The sequence below is a fragment of the Meleagris gallopavo genome, chromosome 8 (genome assembly GCF_905368555.1).
Source record: "Meleagris gallopavo chromosome 8, MGAL_WU_HG_1.1, whole genome shotgun sequence".
NCBI lineage: Eukaryota > Metazoa > Chordata > Aves > Galliformes > Phasianidae > Meleagris > Meleagris gallopavo.
In genome coordinates, this window is record NC_139411.1 from 4,248,311 (window position 1) to 4,265,192 (window position 16,882).

Genomic DNA, 16,882 nt, shown 5'->3' on the forward strand with positions numbered 1-16,882 from the left:
ACCGGGATGGCTGTGTGGGCCACAGAGGTGCCATCTTCCTCCCAAAGCTGGCTTGCAACTTAATACACCACTCCTTATTACTTCTAAACTTGCAGCAAAAAGCATTGCTTCTCATCATTAACACTGACAAGATAGAAACAGCAGAAAAAGACCCTTTGGTGTCCGTTTGGCACCTGAATGAGGAAAGGCCTAAGTAGAAGTAGGTGGGGAAAAGGGAACAGAAATATTTACGGAAGGGAAGGGATACTGTTGTGAAAGTAAAATCTAGACCAGTGTTCCCTAATGCCTTCCTCATGCTTGCACAGTGCTTTTTTTCTCTAAGCAAGGACCTTTGCTGCCAAGGCAACAGTCACTATAGAAATCAGCTAAATAACCAGCCACCTCAGAAACCTCAACCAGCTCCACACAGCCGAGGAGATTTCCAAATCCTTTCCCATGCAGTAGGCACATTTTAGTTGCAAACTGCGTGTTATTCGTCAGCACCCTCAAAAAGCTGAGATGATAAACCATTAGCAAAAGCACTACTAAAACAAGCAATGCCCAGAAATAGGTAAGCACAGTTTAGAGATGAAATGACAAGACTTTCTCTCCTGAGAATTAGCATACACTGCCATACGAGCAGGAGAAAAGCGAGTGCTGTAACGACTGAAGTCTTAATGCTTTAGCAAGCAACCCCCCAGTCAATTCCTAAAACTCACCAGCAAGCAGAAGTTACACAGACACTAAATATAGTCTGGAGGAAGCTCCTGTCCTGCAGTTTTACGGCACAAAACAAACTGCTTGTAACAGAGGCATGTGAGTCACAGTAGTAGTCACCTCCTCTACAGGAATTTTGTCATCGCTCACAACACTGCTCCCACATCTCCACAACTGGATGTCCTGCACCTACAAAGCACCTCTGCACGCCAATCTCACTAACATGGGCTCTCAAGCAATGCACTGAACCATCTCCCTCTCTGCAGGACATCGCTGCCTCTAAACCAGACACTGCCCCTTGCACAATACTGCACTGCCGGCAAGCAAGAAACTGCTAGCATTTTAAAACATTAAGTGATATTGGCTTTGTGCTGTAAAGACAACTATTTGCAAATAGAAGCTATCTGTAAATATAAAATACAGGCACGGGTGAGCGTACAAGTTTCACAGGTTTCCAAGGTCAGCCCCAGACAGAAAATGCTGTCCCACAGATGTGAAGCTGAAGCAAGCAGAATTACTACTAAGACAAGATAGGCTGCAATCGATCTGTAAAGCAACTCCCACATATCCTCAATAGCTGCTCACACAGTTTCAGAGAGAAAAAATTGCCTGCATGCTACATAAATCCCCAAGCAGCCCGTTTTTGCCTAAATCATTCTACAAGGAAGGAAATAAGCCTACCCTAGTTTATAAGAGCAAAGCAAAATCCACTCGCAGACAGAGATCTCAACAGAACAGCTCTGACTCAGTGCCAGAGTTCAGCAGCAAAGATTTCAAACTGAAAGTAATTGCACTGAGCCTGAATCAACAAACAAGTTTCAGAGAGGAAACACTGCTAGCGGGTATCTTTAAATCTGGTACACAAATACATAACCTGTATGGCATACATGTATATTATACACACACACCTTGTACTAATTCACAGAGACAACTTTTTCCTCCAACTCTGATGAGAAGGAAAGCCTCGCTCTTGGCTTCTTTGTAGGCCTGAATCTCTCTGCTCAACTTTATTCCTCGCCCTTCTTTCTGCAGCTCTGAAGTAGTTATGGAAACCAGCAAACGCTTGGAGAAGGCTTCAGCTGACCAGCAAGCTCATTATCTGGCCAGTTGCTAAGCAGGGCTTTTGTTCTGACACTACGGAAATCCTGCTTCTAGTGATCCAAGGGTGGACAGGATGGGGTGGGGAGGGTAGCTGCTGGCTTTGCTTTAAGGTTTGAAGAATTATTTCAGCCCCAGAAGTCTCATCACGAAACACAAGACCAGAAGAGCAGCCAGCACCTATAGGAACAGCTAGGAGCTTTCCACCTACTGCAAGGATGGCCCAAGTGCATATGTCATCTTGTACTGCATGCCACAGCCCAGACATTCAAGTTCTTAAGTACTGCAACACCTGCTGCAGAAATGGGATAGATATTAGCTTTTTCTGAATGGCTGCAATTGGAAACCATTCTTCTAATCCCCCCACACATATGCTTTTAATTCTGCACAAAAAAGATGCAAACAACAACCCACCTTCTCCCAGAGCTCATTTTCACTGATTAAAAAAAAAAAAACAAGTCTAAATTCAGCTTCTAAGAACTCTGTTTTGCAATTCTAACAGCTCACCTCACACATGGGTAAATGTACTTTGACACTGGGATCTTTAATTCTTCAGCAAAGACTTCTATAGCAGTACCAAACCCGTCCGCAGCACCCGTCACTTCTGTACTACCTCAGAACAAAGCCCCCACGGACCCCACTCAAACCTGGCACGTGTGTTCTCTGGACAGAAGCAGTCTGCACTCGGGCAGCTCCAAGCACTGGCCGTTGTCTCCACCACAGCTGAACCACGTCCGTGCTGCGCGTTGGGATCTGGGTCAGGCAGAGGTAGGGCAGAGCTAGAAATAGAGTCCATGTCCTCGCACAACCTTGTTGCTAACGCCAGTACTAAAACGCACACAGTGATACTTCCCTGCCTCTTGAAACTGTACAAACCTCCTCGTGTCTGCATGGATACAACGGGAGATCTCAAAGGGAAAACAGATGAAACATTGAAAAAGGCAGAAAAAGCATCATTTTACCCCAAGGCACAGAGTAAAAGGATGGAAATAAGAAGTTAAGAAGGAAGAGAGACAAAACGCTTGTCAAGTGCTTCATGTTTTGGCGTGGTTAACCAAGCTGAGGTGATTTGGGTTGCCTCTTTTTCGCCTGCTTTGAATACCTAAAAGTCAGTTATTGTTGGGGAGCCAGATCTGTGGTGAGGCTCTGGGAATCCAAGTAGCATAGCGGCAAGAATTAAAAACAGAAAAAAGAAAAAGAAGAAACAAAACAAAAAACACCACACATTTATAAAAACAGAAGGGAAGTTTTGCCTAGGGAAGCCGAGAGCAGTCTTGTGACCAATGGTAACGGAGCTCTAAATGCCTACACCAGCACATTTGCAAAAACAGTCACGCAGACTGAGAAAATGAAAACCAGCAGAAAGTAGAGCAAAACTAAAGCTCACACTGAAGGCTTAAATCAGTTGCTTGTCATATTTTTTAATATTTGGTCTTGGTCCTGGACATGTACTAGATAGCGTCCAGACCACAACAGCTGCTTCCTACTGACTGCTTTCCTTAGGCTCCAGCCTACGCAAAAGAAAACTGGGTTTGTGTGCTTAAAAATTCAACCTAAAATATGTTTTCATATCTCATTAGAGACATAAATATTTTATTTCAAATACACTACTTCTGAAGTCCAGCCCAGCAGAACCAGATCAAAAAGCCTCCAAGCCCCAAGAGTCGAAATTCAAGAACAAAAATATTCAGCATCATTTCTGGTATAGCTATCCTTAGCCTGATTTCTGAGCCCACGTTCCTTCTTTATCCAGTAGTAAACTGTTCAGGGTTGTATGCATCAAACACTCAGACATGAAAAACATATCTGTAGGCAGAAGGAGATTAAGATTGCTCTTGCATAGCTGGCACAGATCAACAAGAAACCTGGAAAGCCTAGAAAAAAAAAAAATGGCATTTTAGACTGCCAACGAGTTAATGATATACAATCCTAATGATGGGAACTTGCCTTACCAGAGCCAGATCTACTGAAAATTCAAACAAACTGCCCTGGCATCTTCCTTTTGTGGCTAACACCAGAGACAAGAAAACTATCTTGCAGCTCGCTCGCCTGCCAAACTTCAGCTACATTCCTTCCCCTCCTCACCGCCAGCCACGCTGATGCCAGATCTCCTGTCTGCAGCAGAGATCAGCCACTATCTGCCTTCAGCTTAATGGCAAAAACACATTCATGTCCATTCAGCAGCATCCAGCACTGCTGGAAATGCATCCTTTCTCCACCCCAGCTGGGCCATGCACACCTCCTTCTTCAAAAGCAAGGAGGAGTGCGAGAGCAGGAGAGTAGTTCAGAGCACCTCTGTTTCCCACTCTCTGGGTCCCTATTTTTATTCTTTCCTCTTGCCCTTATACAGATGATTTCAAAACTGCTGTAATCCCTCCTACTGATTATAATACTGAGACATAGGCAACGCTACTCCAATCTTCCTTACAATGACAATTCAGCACAGAACCTGAAGAAAAAATGCACACAACCTTCCTCCCAAAAACATCATGCATTCCTAACATTCTTTATTGTTGGATATTAGCAGAGCACGAACAGCACTTAGAAACACACCTGCTTTCACACAACTGGTGATGATAACTGTGTTACCAGGTGTCAGTGGCCAAGACCATTGGCACAGTTACCTGAAAGCTCTGAATCATAGAATCACAAGGTTGGAAAAGACCTATAAGATCATCTAGTCCAACCATCTTCTCACTACCACTGCTACCACGAGCACTAAACCAGATCCCGCAGCTCCTCATCCAGACGCCTCTTGAACACTTCCAGGGACGGCGACTCCACGACCTCTCTGGGCAGCCATTCCAGTGCCTGACCGCTCTCTGAGAGAAAAAGTTTTTCCTCATGTCCAACCTACACCTCCTCTGATACAACTTGCCGCCATTTCCCCGGGTCCTGTCCGTTGCCTAGGAGAAGAGACCAAACCCCTCTTCACCCCAACCTCCTTCAGGAAGTTGTAGAGTGCAATGAGGTCTCCCCTGAGCCTCCTCTTCTCCACACTGAACAATCCCAGCTCCCTGAGCCGCTCCTCATAAGACTTGTGCTCCAAACCCCTCACCAGTTTCGTTGCCCTTCTCTGGACACGCTCCAGGGCCTCAACATCTTTCCTGTAGTGAGGGGCCCAAAACTGAACACAGTACTCGAGGTGTGGCCTCACCAGTGCTGAGTAGAGGGGGATGATCACCTCCCTGCTCCTGCTGGCCACATTATTTCTAATGCAGGCCAGGATGCCGTTGGCCCTCTTGGGCACCTGGGCACACTGTCAGCTCATGTTGAGCTGAGCATCAACCAGCACCCCCAGGTCTCTTTCTTCTTCACAATCATCCAGCCACTCATCCCCAAGCCTACAACGCTGCATGGGGTTACTGCAGCCAAAGTGCAGGACCTGACACTTGGCCTTGTTGAACCTCATCCCATTCACCTCAGCCCAGCGATCCAGCTTATCTAGATCCCTCGTAGGGCCTCCCTACCCTCAGGCAGCTCCGCACCACCTCCTAACTTGGTGTCATCTGCAAACTTACTGAGGGTACACTCAATCCCTCATCCTGGTCGTCAATAAACATATTAAACAAGATGGGCCCCAGTACTGAGCCCTGGGGGACACCACTTGTAATGGGTCACCCACTCATAACTCTGAGGTGAGTTCAAAGTCTGCAAAACACTCAATCTTTCCAATATTCATCTCAGCTTATTTTCAAAGTTCTGACCAACTCTGCTCACCAATAAGAAACAGAGGAGAGATAAGATAACAAGCATGCGTCTTGTTATCTGACTGCTCTGGTAACTATGAATATTTCAGTAATAGACTGAAAGCCTCAAAAGTTTCTCCTGCAGACATCCTACTACCTCTCCTTTTCTCCACCCTCTAGTTTCCTGTACACTAAGGGTATAGGAAACGGCTGTTGCCTTTTGCTAACAGCTCTATGGCGATGCCCACGAGCTGCTCAACAGTTCCCACTGCCATGCCACGGAGCACCCGGGCAGGGTGGTACTCAGCATTCCCCTTCTGTCAGTTCATAATTCCAGCCCAGCACAAGAACTTCAGCTGCAAGCACTAGCTAAGAATTAGCGGCCTGTATTTATTTCATGGGAATTAAGCTACACTAAAAAAAAACACTGTTTAATGACAATAATCTTTCAGCTCACACTTGCTGTCCCCAAGCACATTAACACCCACGATCCACCCCGCAGCCCATACAGTCCTTGCAGAACGCCTCAAAACAAACACAAAGTGTGCTCGGCGGGCACTCTGCACTTCTCAAGCAGTACTAACTACAAATCGTAAGGCAGGTACCGCTCTGGAGATGGTCGGTGGCACAATGCCTCTGTCCTGCACATCCTGCACACAGGGGTTGGGAAGCTGGGCCCAGACTGCCGAGATCAGGGCATGATTCCACAGCCACGAGAGCAGGCGTGCAGCCTCCAGCAAACCTTGCTAACCACTCCAAGCATTTTCGCTAACAGAAGGCACACCGAGCTGTTTGCTACTGAGTGTACGATAAAACCATTCAGAACCTATCCCCTCCTTGAACTACACATGCAGAGGGCAGAGCTGACGGCTCACTGCAGAGCAGTGGGCCGCCATGAGCGGCCACATAACGGGCTGTGTCACTGCGCACGTGCTGCACCGAGCCGGCAGCAGCAGCTCCAGGGGCTGAGCCGCACTGGGCTCCCCATCTGTGTTCTGTGTGCTGCAAAGAAATCTAATTGCTCGGATAATTTCAGCTGGTTTAGAAATTGAAAAGCATTCCTTGTCGGGTGTGTGAAAGTAGACACGTAGATTAACCATTTAATTATGGAACACTGTCAATCCAAGAGGATCGCTGAGCTGCTCATCTGCGCAAATAAATCTCACCCTCACAGCCCACAAGGGACTCCTGTCACAAATTAGCAGGAAGCACATAATGAGACCTGCATATCCACAGCAGCATGAGAAGTGCTGAAACCCAGGAAGATGAACCCAAATAAACTGCAGCAAAGGAGATGAGGAAGAATTTAAATCTGCAGTCATGCGGATGGCGGAGCTTTCCTCAAGCAGATGGGTGACACTCAGATTAGCAAGGTATTAAGAAAAGCAAGGCATTAACACCAGTGAGGTGCTACTCAAAAATAGCCAAAGTCTGACCTACCTGTCCCAGCCACACTGGTGCCGACCACAAAGCCTCAGCTAGTTCAAGCTGGCAAGGAAAATAGCACAGTTGGAAACAGCCTCAGCAGTTCAAGCCAAAAAATGAACAGCAGAGCAGATAATGAAGCAGCAGCCATGTCAGAGAGAGCACTGCTCCTCCAGCAGCAAGACACAGAAGGCTCGGTGGCAATATGCCCTTCCCTTAGGTTAACGATCAGGGTGGAATGCCTCTGCTGCATGCCCAAGAAAGCAAGCAATACAAGGGAATATTGATTATGCTGGTGTTCCTGACACACAGGATCCAGCAGTGGGATCACTTATGTGGGGGGATCGTCCCTTGTGGGGAATCTCTGGCGAGATGGAAATGAAAGCACCACCAGGAGGGAGCGGTTACAGCAGACACTGACCCAGTCATGTCCTGAGCCTCCATGTGCCATCCAGCACTGTGCTGCTGGCAGGGACACCTCCCACAGTACCCTCCTCACTGCAAAACACGCTCACTAATCCCTATGGACCCAAGGAACACACATACACGAGTATTTTAGCCTCCTGAACAGACTATTTTAAGAGCACAGGCCAAACAGGGGCCAACCTGACACTGCTGTTGCTCTTTCTGACCAACGCCACATTCAGTCAGTCCTGCTCCGCGGGACTGCTCCTTGATCTGTGCTCTGGCAAGCATCCCATAGCTAGATCTAGCAAGTGAAAAGAACATTTTTAAGATCCTGCAAAGCTGATAAAATATGACATTTTAAAAGGAGGTCGTAAAAAATAATCGTCCATGTAGAAAGATTGTGAAAATTGACAAGTGGTCCCCTGGCGCTGGCAGTGCTTCTCATGCAAGCCATACAGACCTTTCAAAGTGCCTCTTGGACTGCTAAGGAAAAAACTGCACTATTTTAGAAGAGATAAGATCAGGTACTATCAAATCTTCAAACCAAAAGATATTAAACAGTCACTATAATGTGCATCTGGGGTTTGCATGGGCTTTTTTTTGTTTTGATGGTTTCTGTGGCGGTGAGGGCGGGGTTGCACATGGAAAGACTGCAAAGAACAGAAACGCATATGAAAGTTGCTTTTAAAAGCAAGTGTTGTTATCTGTCCTCGGGCACTCCAAAGCCTTCACTGGCTCTGAATATGCCTATGTTCACAAATATTTCATATGGGCAAGGGGTTGAAAGTACCATGCTGTAAATCCCAATGAAATATGCAGCTCACCCCAAGCTGTAGTACCACAACAGCACTAAAAAAAAAAAAAAAAAGAAAACATAACCCAACCTATTATAGGTTTTACTTCATGTCATCAGTGAAATAACGCAGGGACCCGATTTGATTCTGAGAACAAACCGGTGCTGGTCTGACTCATTCTTGATCAGTTGAATTACCAAAGCCTGGTAGCATCCAAGGGGCAGCATTCAGGATAACCCTGACCACAGCAGGAAGACAGTACCCCTGGGCTCACTGCTCAACACACTGCTCACTGAGGCACCTTTCAGCACGGCCCAATAGTAAAATAGCATCTTCCATCAAGCACAGTGAAACCAAGTGGATTTTACATTCTCATCTGCCTCGCTGGGATTTCTCATCCTGTCCAGTGGGCACAATGGATCCGCAGGAGATGGACAGTGCAGAGCAGCACTGGAGGCTCTCGTCATTTTCTGGATGAGTAACAAGGAGGGCTGAATGTTTACAAAGTGTCAGGAGATCCTGGGAAAGAGCAGCATGAGCAGCAGGAAGGACAGCATATATAAACAGCACCAGGACAAAATCAGGAAACTTATTTTACAACTTCACTGAAAGCCATTTTTTGCTACGTAACCAATTTCCTTGCACTCTTTGTTAAATAAAATATGAAGGGCAGGCAGGGGACGTAAAATATACAGGCGTACACTTACATAAGCAGTAGGCCCTGTTACTGTAGGTGCTGCACAAATTGTTGATGACAAAAGGATGTATGGCTCCGGATGGAGGGCACAAACCTCAGGGTCAGTCAGCAAGCAAGGAAGTTTCATACCAGCAACTGGTGCATCCTGATTCATCTTGATGATCCACATTGAAACAGACACTACAATTAACAGAAATCTCTCTGCTTTGTGTATTACCTAGTCAGGTCAAACTGTTGAAAGGCAGAACCAAACCTCAAGACAAATGTCAAGTGATGGAGGATTTGTCCCAGATCACTGACATTACTTTTTTTTTTTTTAAAGCAGAAGACTGACAAATACAGTGCTCATGTTTACAGCGCACATTTTCTTTCCCCTCTTGCTCTTCCAAAATTTGATTCAAATTTTGCTGACACCTCCAAGTTCAGTCATGAAAATTAACTGCATTCCTACTTGCAAACAACCTTTCACCTACAAAATTATAACATAGGGTAAAGTATTTTCACATTATCCTATTACCTCCCCCCCCATATTTGCAAAGGGGACTTTGCGGTGGCCTTTAACTTGCAGCCAGACAAGCAAGTTCTGGATGAAGGCTGTGCTATACTGTCCCAGCAGCTTCTCTACAGCAGGACATCCAAAGGTCCAAGACAGCAGCGTGTAGGTCTTTAGGGGACCTCACACTACTCCTTTCCTCCATACTAGAAAGCATAACAGGTCCCTGCTGCAGCTCCAGAACTAGCAGCTCTGCCCCGAGACACGCGTCAGCCTGCACTTGCCTCCTCCCTAATTACTCAGAGGCTCAACAGAACCGTAGTCGTCTTCATACCCTGAGTGACTTCTGAATGTAAGCTTTCATATGGAGTGGAAAAAAATAATCCTTCTGTTTACCTGAGTTAAAAGGGACTTGTAGACAGGAGTTCCTTCTTATTTCAAAACACTTTTCAAAGCTCTATGTAAAGCCACATTTATTGATACAGACCTATGATGCATGCTTGACGGCTGGACTAGATGATCTTAGAGGTCTTTTCCAACCTTAACAATTCTGTGATTCATCAGAAGAGCAAGCTGAACTGCAAACTGAACCAGAATCTAACAAAAACAGGGAGAAAGACAGTATTCAACCCAAACAAGACCTAGACAACAAACAGTGGATGTTCATGCTCTCTGGAGCTTCTTATTTCCTAATTTTTCCTCTAACCAGCAGCAGCACCCACTCCCTTCCCCCACTCTCCTGCAGTTCTCTGTAAGCCCTGCCTACCTCCTCTTCCTTTTCCTCTTTCAAAGGTTTTCAAAGGAAGGAGAACCAACCTGAGAGGATCAGGAGGACTGTAAACAAACAATGGCCGCGTTCAGTAGTGACCTCTGGCCGCTGAAATGAAAGGCACAGCAGGCTCTGTAATCACTCAAAATAAACTCCTCTGACGGCAGCTCCTGTGCTGACCGCTGGGTTATGCCTCTGCAGACTGTTACAGAACATTAAGCATTAACAAAACTTTTTCCCTATATAAATCTCATTCGGTAAGAGCGCTTTCAGTCTAACTGAATTATTGGATCCATTCTTTTCCCACCCTTCTCTCACAAGCTGCAAAAACCAGGCCGCCGCACAGCATGACAAAAACTTGTAAATAGTCCCTTTGCTAAATAGCTGTAACTTGATTACACGGGAAGATAATCCTACCACTGAAAAATATTTATGGTTTAGGAGAGGGTTGTTTACGTAAGTTTAGTAGCTCAGAAATCAAAACAGGCACAAAGTTTTCTCCCGGCTGAGGGATTACTCCAGCCTCCTGGAATAGCTCTGTCGTTCCTCCAAAGCGCAGCCCCATGCAAACAGCTGTAGCTTCAGAACACATAAGCTGTGCAAGGAGATCCCTGGAAACAAAGAAACCTTAATGCAGCTGAAAGTTGCTTTGAGTTCTAGTTTTGAATTTGCAATAGAGTATTTGCACTTACTAGCTTCAGTGCTTCCCAGAAGCAGATGCCCTCCTCTTCTGAAGCAACTCCCCACTATCTCTCCGCAGCTGTACTAACACAAAATACAGTTCCTTGAGGCTTGCTCAAATCAGATCTTTGTTATTCTACCCGAAGTACTGCAAGGGACCCACATGCAGAAGGCTGAGCAATGCCAGGGCCTTGCCGTGGATTCAGGTAGGGCGTGACAAGCTTAGAACAGACAAACAAAAGGCCCCCAAAAAGCTTCTCAAATTAGAAGGAAAGAATAATTAAGATACAGAAGGAGTAAGAAATAATATGGGAAAAAAAAAAAACTAAGAAATCAAAATCAAAGATGCATCAAAACAAGTGGTCTTCCTAGGAATTATTTATCGTACCTACTTAACACTCACTAGCCACAAAGCATTAGATTCCCCAGTATAAATAAACTGGGTTGAACTGAGTTAAACCTCACAGTTTCTAAAAATTAAATCTAACAACACTGTCATCTTTACTGATGAAAGGTCTACTTGCCCCACTAAAGGGATCTTTTTTAACAGATCCTCTGTACTGCTGGTTACAAGAAGCTGCCCAGTACCAAAGGAGAAAGCATCTTGAAACATTTTGAAGTTGAACTGAGTAAAACTAGCTTCTTGAATGAAGAACTCTCATCCAGAGGTTGAAAAGAAGAACTTCAGTTGTTAGAGTTCACTTGAGAACACAGAATTTTACTTGGTACAGAATTTCACTGAGTTCTACACAGGTTTTTCTCTACAGCCACATGCACACAACCCCCTAAAAAGAATAAATACTGTTTGTCCAGGCAAAGTGTTACATTACAGGATTTCTGGACTAAGAATTATATCACTAAACATTACCAAAGATGTGCTGAACTAAATGCTGTTTTTCCTCCATACCCCATGCAGAAAGACAGCACCTGGTGCAGCACGCTTGCTGTACCAAGCATCTGGAATACCCTGAGTATTCCCTCATATTTTGGTACTTAATAGGACATTTCACTGGTTATTGGGAGAGCTATAACATTGGGAACTCCGCTGAAACAAAAAGCAGCTTGAGAAATCCCACTGTTCTCGAGGCTGACCAACACAGGCTAAAAAAAAAAAAAACCCAACCAACCACCACCACCAAAACACCAATCCACAAAGAACTTTAAAAAAAAAAAAACAGAAAACAAACTTTCTAGCAAAGAAAATTGTGGATTTCTTCAACTGGCTTTTGTCCGTACTTTAGAAAGGCTATAGAAAATATACTCAAAGTTACAAGGACTTGTGGTAAGTACAAAGACTAGACAGAAAGGGAGAGTGAAGAGCTGCTGACAGGACACCATATAATGGAAGCTTTCTAAAAGCAATTCTTAAGAAGTATGCAGCCCACAATGCACACAATATATTCACCACTGGATAGCCTGTTGCCAGCTTCCTCCTGACATTTCACATGTCTATTGCACACTGAAGTCTCTTACAAACGTATAATATCATATCCAGGCAGAACACATTCAGTAAGTGAAAGTAAGGCTCCAGTACTTCTCAAATGTTTTCCAAACTCCTCCAATAAACCTTCCCCATCGACTATCAGAATATGAGCACTACAAACAGCAAAGTCAATCTCCTTATAACTTTGTACTTAAATTACACAGACTGACACGAAAACTAAACAAGCCACAGCTAGAACCAGCCACAAACACACCACAGCTGCTTTCACCCCAAGCTGAGCACGCTGAGAGCCAACAATATCAACACCAAGCATTTGAGATGCTCACCTGAATGCAGCTCCTGCACACCTCAGATTACCTGTTCCAGAGGAGTTAAACGATCTACTTGCAGGCACTCAGATCCCCTCCCCTCCGGCCCTACATCCCCACCCTTCTCTCTTGTGTGACCACATGGTGGAAAACTCCTATTTTCCTGGCTGGGCTTTCTGCTGGGTGAGGCAGCCAAACCAGCTGCGCAGTCACACAAGCACAAGCAAGTCCTTCCCCTTTCGGTGGCGGCAGCGAGTCATCAGAGCAGCTCAGCTGCGTGTCGAAACCGTACCTTGAGTTTCCTAATCTCCCTTTCTATTTTTAACTGGAGTCATTCCCCCCCTTCCCTGCCGTGCAGGCAGCTGCAGAGAGCAGCTGGTGACAACGCAGCACTCCATCATGCTGGTTTTCCTGGAAAATGCCACCCACAGCCCTGCAGCAAGTGCACGAGGAGCAGCTGATACGCTCTCCAGTGCTCCCCTGCACATACAACTCAAGATAGCTGAAACTGGGCTCTCTCCCCTCTCCTTCAGGTCCTGCGCCCAGGACAGCTGAGCATCGCTACCCGGCTATCCAGAGGACTGCCGCTCTCCTGCCACAGCTCATGTAAAGCAGCTGAAGTCCCAGACAGCACCTCTTATCCCTAAAATGTCCAAGGAAAAAGGCACAGAGGTACCGGAGAAGCAGCTCACAGGACAGCCAGCGCCTAACTCAGCTGCAGGAGAATCTGACAGACGCAGGATGCAGGGCTGCAGATCCCACTGACCACTGGAAGGTTTGAGCTCATCGCCTCCACGTGCCCCACTATTAGACATACATAACAAACCCTGAATTCTCTCTTCATGCAGCAGAGCAGCTTTAAAATGACAGGCTTTAAAAGACAGTGCACAGTCACTCTGCAAAGTCAGCCAAGCAAGGAGGGCACTCTCCTGCATGGCCAGAGTTCTTCTGAACCTCTGTGGGGATGCAGAGCACAGACTGTGCAGGGCGCCCAGCCACATGGATCAGCATGATGCTGGTTCTCAGTCTTAAAAGCACAAGCTTCCAGGAGAGAAGTAGAAAGCAGGCAGGTCAGTCACCTAAGGGGGTCTGGCTGAGAGCTCAGCATCTCAAAGGGCACAACTTGGAGAGAGCAAGCTAAGACACTGATTCTGGCTCCATGCTGCACAGCTTCAGCCTTGTATGCTTTGGGACATGGGCAGCTAGAACAGTTTGAGTCCTTTCTAAACTAAGACCTTTTTTTTTTTTTTCATCCTAACAGCCACAAACATGGAAAATGAAGCTACTTTTACTCTTCTTCCTATAACATGTTTTTGTGTGTTACCTGCTACCTACAGTACAAATTATTTGAACAAAAGAAGCTTATTGGAAATGTCATTGATAGAATTTAAAGCACGTACAGACAGGACAAACAGATAAGAAGTATCAAAACACTGGAGAAAGCCCTTTCTTAAATGCCTGCAAACCCTGGTGTGGATTTAAGCATGGCAAGATGCAGCACCTAGACTGCTCAAACTGGCAGATTCAAAGCCACCAATCAAATCAGCCCATCAGCCTTTAACTCATTTAAAATTAAGCTTTTCTACTGAGTCACAGTACTTAGGGGCAGCTGAGTAATGCTGCTGTGGCAAAAGGTGATGGGACTCAGCAGGTGCTCCGTGGCTGCTGCTGCCCGAGGAGCGCAGCCTCATGGTGAGCAGCCCAGCTGGGAGATCTTAGAAGTGCTCCCCACTACCCAGACAGCAGCAGCCCACAAGGACACACTGCACTCACTGCTGTGTGGATACCTGCACATCTTTATCGCCGTTTGCTCCAAAAACCCTTCCTGGCCTCCAGTTGCTCCAACAAACAGAGATAGGATGCTAATTTCCCCATCCACCCAACCTGCTGCAGAACATTTCTTGCTTTTTCCTACGACATAAAAATGTCACCTACCTATAGTTCTTCCAGCACAACACCAAAACGTAAGTGAACTCCACTCAAAGCTTGGTTTTCCCCCTCTGCCTCACCTTCCTGATCCAGTTTGAGGTGAGAGCTGTGTGCCTTGGCACAGGAAGGAGGTTCCCTCTTGTTCCCAACCCGCTGGATTCCGTTGCTTTTCCAACCAGAACAGAACGCACGCCAGCAACAAAAGCCCACGCTATACAAAGACCTGCAAATCACTTTGTTTCTTACCTTCTGGAAGAGGGGAGATTTAGGGGAGAGGAACTTCTCTAGCGGTGTTTGCAGGCACTGAGACCTTGTGTTAATGATTTACCCAGTAGTGCTGGATACGTGGTTTATTGTTATCTGCCTTCTTGCCTCAATCTGCATAACCAAATTAACAGGCACACGAAGAAGGGACTTTAAACAGAGGTGAATGCCTCAAAGCTCACTTATCCCATCCTAGTTTAAAAATACATTCCATTTATGTGTGTATGTGTGTGTACATATACACACATACACAAAAGAAAAATCAATGCCTGGAGGTCTCCTCAGTGTGGGTAAACATGTGTCTGTGTATGCAAACCAACACCTCACCAATGGATCTGCCCAACCTCATCCCACTTCCACAGAGAGATTCTGAAGCAGAATTACCTGCAGATGTCTTCAGTGTCACTCAGCATCAGTTCTGTGAACTCTTCCTACTGAGCACATAGATGAGAAATTTCAGGACTAATTACATGGCACACTACAGGCCACGGGTTCCTTGTTGCACAGATGACACCATGTCTACCTGGGTCAATACATAATGGGGCAGAGGACAGCAGCCAACTTAATGAATCGCTTCTGACAAGAAATGCATTCAGATTTGACCAAAATGCTCCTGCTTGCTCCCGTAGGTCTTATCTTTATGCTGTATTTTCCTAGCCACCTATGGCTGTGTGGCTTCAGAGACTGGAAGACACGGAACGCAGCCAGCCTTGTTCTCCCATGGCTGAGGTGGGGCTAAGAGCAGGGCAGTTTAACAATTGGAGGTAATTAGGAGCGAGCTTTTGGAACACCTTCTAAACACATTTAATCATTATGCATTTAAATATTGCATGTGTCCAGGCAGATGCAACTTAATATCACGTACAGCCCTAAACAAACTAAAAGAAATATGCTTAATGGACTTTTCCAAAGTACCTGCATAGCTTTTTTTGTTGTTGTTTAGTTGTCATTTTTCCCTTTCCTACAGACTTCGGCCAGGACATAATCAGACCAAGGGCTACCAGGGAGGACAGCCTGAAGTGGTTACATCATTTTCCTTCCAAGGGATGGAACATCTTGGAGTTGTGCTTCCTGTTAAGTGGCAGTTGCTTTGTTTCACGTCTACCTTCCCAAGCATTGCTATGGATGATGATCACCACAAAAATGCCTGAAGTCAGCCAGGCAGTGTGTGCCTGTTTGTCGCTAATCAGAGATGAGCCATGTGACAAAATGCTAGATCTGAGGATGATTGCTAGCATTTCAAAGAAACAGCTACTACTGAGCTTCAGCACAAATGTTTCTTAGTAGCTCCAGCAGCGCTGACACTGCTTGGGGAGCATCGTTCCTGAAGCCTGGCTGGGGAAAGGCCTTCCTTGCCTTGGCATCTTAAATCTGCCTAAGTACTAAAAACAAAAGGTCACAGCAAGTAGATTATATTGGGTCACCTCCTTCCATGCTCATCAGGAAGAAAGGTGGGAAGTAAAGTCCAGTGGAAGTAACAGGTCATTCCTACTTACACCAAGGTGACCCAACGCAAGTCCCAAGCACAACAACACAGAAAAAGGAAAATAGTGGCATGGCTTTGATGATCACTTCTCAACTTGAAATACCAGGAACTTGCAAGCTTTTCTGCAGGCATGGCACTCACAGGTGACAACATTGTCTCCAGCTGAGCCACTGGCTTGGCCAGAAAACCAAAAGCAGAGAGCTGTAAAAGTGGTTTTCTATAACAAGAGAGAAGAATGCCTAAGAAGCCTAACTCAGTGAAAAGAAGAGGTCAACAAAAATAAAATTTAAAAGCAATTGGTAAAGAACAAGTAGCTCAGAAGTGAGATAAGTCAGCTTTTAAAGGGCTTCCCCTTAAATTACTAAACAGCTCTCCTTGCAAAGCAGGGCTTCAATGAAGCAGCTACACTCCTGCCTTTTTAGGACGCATTTTACGGGGCCAACACAAAGGCACGCTTCTTGCTGGCTACCAAGGATCACCACCAGCACAATGCAGAAGCAGGTATGAGCTCAGGCTGGTTATGCATTTCTTGGATCATCATCATCTATCAGAGAGGTCCCATTCAGATTGCTACACGTGAGCAACATATAAATCCCCACATTCACCATTCATATCTCACAGAGAAAGTATCCTAAAAACCTTTTAAGCATTGTTCTTTCCCGTTATCTGATTCTGGTCACTGATGCAGCAAACCAGCAAAA

The 16,882-nt window shown here is 45.7% G+C and overlaps 1 protein-coding gene across 5 annotated transcripts in view; it reads right to left on the minus strand.

Annotated features, from left to right (window-relative positions):
* SGMS1 (sphingomyelin synthase 1) overlaps positions 1-16,882 on the minus strand; it is a 74,414-nt gene that overhangs the window by 16,766 nt on the left and 40,766 nt on the right. The window contains exon 1 of one of the 5 annotated variants that reach the window (XM_010714146.4): positions 12,521-12,667. The exons of the other annotated variants lie outside the window; for them this stretch is intronic. The gene's annotated coding sequence lies outside the window, so the exon portion shown is untranslated. Of the gene's footprint in view, positions 1-12,520; positions 12,668-16,882 lie in introns of those variants that run through there. 5 annotated transcript variants of the gene reach the window in all.